Consider the following 4,382-nt stretch of genomic DNA (forward strand, 5'->3'; position numbering starts at 1 on the left):
ATTTTCATTCTCATACTCGGTGCACAAAACAGGATTCAACCCTCGGCATAAACTAAACGAGCTGCCCACAGATTCTGGCAGCCACAATGAGCATTTGATGTGAGAGCTCAGACCTGACCCTGTCCCAGAGGGGACTGGACCACTGACCTATCAGCTCCTAACTCCCAAACTTTCAGTAACTCTATCATCAGTGCCTGTGAGCGTAATTTAAACCATAAGAAAAACCACACTAGGCTAGACCGACGGTCCATCTAGCTCTGAATCTTGTCTTCTGACAGTAGCCAGTACCAGGTGCCCCAAAAGCAACTCAGTAAGGTACCACTGGAACTTGAACCCAGGATCCCCTGTATACAAAACAGTGGTTTTAGCCAGCTAAGCCATGGTGCCTACAGTTGCTGAAAGGATCATGTCTGCACCCACCTGACTCTCTGCCAACCTCCATCTAGGCCTGACAAGCTTTGCTGGTGTTTGGATTCAGTAAAGCAGAGGAGCAGGGGAAGTTTTACTCCCAAGGTTCTTTGGACAGGTCTACACTACAAAATTAGATCGGTGTAACTACATTACTCAGGGGTGTAAAAAATTTACCTCCCTAAGCAATGCAGTTATATCAGCCTAACCCCGGTGCAGATAGCGCTGTGCCAACAGGAGGGCTTCTCCCATCAACATAGCTTGGGGAGGGGCTTGGTTAGTGAAGATGAAGAGAATAGGTGGCCCATGGCTCTTGCATTTAGGGAGGCTGGGTGTGAGCGCTGGAAGCTCCCTAGAAGTGGGGGGCCCATTGGTGCCCAGACCATGGCACTGCCCCCCCACCCTTCTCCTCTCTCTGAGGCCCCACCTGTGCTCCCCCCTTGCTCCTGTTTGGCCACTCCCACCCCCCGCTCTTCCTCTTTGGCTGAGGACGGCTGAGCCACCTTTCGCTCGCTCCTCTCCTCCCCCAAGGCCTTCCTGCCTGCTGCTCGTACCTCTCCACCCCCTACCACAAGGTCTGCCCACCAGCCGCCACCTCTCTGACCCGTCCCTGCAACCCACCCTGCCCACCACCCACATCTCTCTGCCCCTCCCCTGAGACCTGCCCTGCCCACTGCCCCCACCTCTGAGACCTGCTCTGCCAACCGCTCTAACCTCTCTGCCCCTCCCCTGAGACCCACCCTGTCCACGTCTTTCTTCGGTCGTCTGTTGCTATTCCATGAAACATCAAGAAGGGAATAAAAAGCTGAGTTTACTCCAGGGTGAGGAAACAAAGAAGCCACCAACCCCCTGGCATTGCTGCTTTAGTTAAAGTGTTTTAACTAAACAGCTATTGAATGTCCTCCCTATGCCCCTTGTGTCACCAGAGCACATCCATGCTAGCAGTTCTTGGATGGCAACAGAGAGCAGTGCACTGTGAGTAACTATCCCACTGTGCAACTGGCTGCAGGGTGTTTTGGGAAGGGTTTGCAGTGCCTCACGGGCTGGTACAGCATCACATGATGCAGGTTTCTCTATCCCACCGTTCCACGGGCATCTTACTAGATTGCCAGCTGCTTTTCAACTGCGGTGTGCGTGGCGGGGTAGAGACTGTTTGTGTTCTGGGGAGAGACAGTGTGTGTGCTGGGGAAGAGTGAGTGTGTTGAGCTAGGTAGGAGCAGATCATTATTACCCCTACTCGAAAGAGAGAGAAGCTCAGGCTGAGAAAGGAGAATTGACTTCTCTTAGGTCACACAGCCAGTCAGTGGCAGAGCTGGGAATAGGACCCAAAAGCCCTGATTTTCAAACTAACCATCGGATCTTGAATTTCAGACACTGAATGACCTGAATAAAGTGCTCACAGATGAGCTCCAGACCAACAACAGTGCACACGAATTATTCAGCAAGTATTTGAGGAGAACTGCAACATTTGAGAGAATCATGAACTGCTCAGAGACCATTAATGTAGAGAAGCAGCAAAATTCATCAAACATAGAACTGGTTCTGACTTATTTCCTTGGTCTTAAAAGAGACCAACAAGGACCTGAGTCTCCTCCCTGTCAATAACCCCCTGCTCAGCCAATCAGGGTAGAGACTGAGGATGGGAGGCTGAGGGTTCTCACCAGAGAACCCAAAGGATGGCCCAGGTCACTGGTGGGGATCACTGCCCGAGCACTATTTCAGCCCCACATTTTTGGGTGGACCTCCCACAGTGGGAGCTGCAGAGCACTCCCCCGCAACACACACACACACCCCTACCTCCTGGTGTTGGGAGAACAGGAAAAAGGACAAAAGAAGCAAGAGACAAAGAGAAAGGAGGGAGGGATGGATGGAGGAAAACGTGAAACAAAAAGGAGAAACCTAATCTCCCCAGTGATTCTAAGGGACAAAATCCCAGGTGCGGAATAAAATTCTGCCTCCTTAAGCTCGTGTTTTCCATGCCTAGAATTCAACTCTCACCAGATGGATCAGACTGAACAGGTTTCAAACCTCCAGGAGGCTCTTACCTTCTAAACAGGGATGGCTGTTTTCTAGTAAAATCACTAAAAGGGAAGGAGGAAACTCGAAAGAGGTTCCTCCTGGCGCTCACGTCCGTGAACCCGAATACTCTCTCAGTCCTCAAAGAGAGACCTGGAGAAGGAGACTTGCTGAAGCAAAGCCACAGGGGTCTCTGAGGTTTCCCTGGCCCCTCGCCCCGGTCCTGCCTGGCTGATGTCAGCATCTCTCTGTGAGGTCACCACCTCCCCACCACCTTCGACCAATAGTCTGAGGTCCTGCCAAAGGCCTTTGTGATGTCGCTGCCACACGCCTCCCTTGCTGTGCCAATGTCCTGCCCCTGGCCAGGCACTTTGGAGGTTTGAGCTACTCCCTGTGGATCACCCCACTCAAGGAGGGTTCGTTCTAGGCAGCAAGCCGGCTAGACAAGGAAACATCAGACGCTGCTCCCAATGCTACACTCAGTTTGCCAGAAATTAGTCAACTTTATGGCCAGAAGAGATCATTAGAGCATCTAATCTGACCCCCTGCATATCACAGGCCCCCTGTATGACACAAGAGCTACTTGGGTCTGTTCCTAGAATGGAAGCCGCATATTAAACAAGTCCCAACAGGTTTGCTACACCCTGGCCTCCTCCCATTCTCCACCCGTGAATGTTTTGGCTACTCCAACCTCCAAGCCAGACTGCCCAAGCCTCCCACCTCCTGTGTATTTGCTGTCCCTTCAGCACGAACCCACCAGAAACCCCCCCCCCAAATAATCCCTACCTGAGCTGGCTCCACTGCAGCCATTTCCCTTCCTTGTCCCATGGGAGGATGGGACGAGCTGGAGCGAAACATGGACGACATCCTCCAGCCTGGCAAGGCGAGAAAGGCAGTTGTGGAGGTTTCAGAACAGACTTTAGTTCATGTCACATCACGATTCCCCCAGGATCTTTCCCTGCAGAGACACAGCCTAGGTTCTGCCATGCTGGGAACATGCTCCATCTCTTTATTGCAGGGGAGACCTGGCCCCTCCTGCCAGGCTAAGCCCACAGGGAGATTTTTCAGCCTCCCCAGTAATAAAGTCTCTGAACAAAATGCTGGAAAGGAGCAGAACCAAAGGGGCTGGGCAGGTTCCATAGGGACACTGGCTCCTCCCTTCCCCTCCTGTGCGGCCATGTCCTGTCGCTGGCAGAGATCAGCCCCCCCCATCTCCCCCCAGAGGCAGCCGTGTCTGCGGGCTCCCCCAGCCAGCACCCACTAACCACCACCCACGCTGGGGGAGTGACACAGGACAGCAAATTCCCATCTACCCAAGGACAAATTGCTGCAGATAAACAGGCTGGGTTCACATCCCAAAGCTGAGGAGCATTTAAGAATTACAAGTATCAGAGGGGTAGCGTGTTAGTCTGGTTCTGTAGAAGCAGCAAAGAATCCTGTGGCACCTTATAGACTAACAGACGTTTTGCAGCATGAGCTTTCGTGGGTGAATACCCACTTCTTCGGATGCCACTGCTTGCATCCGAAGAAGTGGGTATTCACCCACGAAAGCTCATGCTGCAAAACGTCTGTTAGTCTAAGAATTACAGAGAAAATAGGGAAAATAAGAGACTAGAGCAGGGGTCTCAAACTCAAATGACCCAGAGGGCCGCATGAGGACTAGTGCATTGGCCCGAGGGCCGCATCACTGACACGCCCCCTTGCTGCCCCTGGCCCTGCCCTGTCTCTTCTCCACCTCCTCCCCTAAGCGTGCAGCTCCCCGCTCCTCCCCCCTCCCTCCTGGAAAGTGCTAAGCGCCACCAACAAGTGTTTCGTGTAGTGAATTTGTACACTCAGTAATGCACCTCACTCAAAGGACAAAACACGCACTTAGATTTACTGCCTAAGGCTCTGGGAGGGAGTTTGGGTGGGGGAGGAGGTCTGGAGTACAGGCCCTGGGCTGGAGTTTGGGTCAGGGA

This window comes from Mauremys mutica, unplaced genomic scaffold (assembly GCF_020497125.1).
Source record: "Mauremys mutica isolate MM-2020 ecotype Southern unplaced genomic scaffold, ASM2049712v1 000382F_np12_subseq_420317:492927_obj, whole genome shotgun sequence".
In the NCBI taxonomy this organism is placed as follows: Eukaryota; Metazoa; Chordata; order Testudines; family Geoemydidae; genus Mauremys; species Mauremys mutica.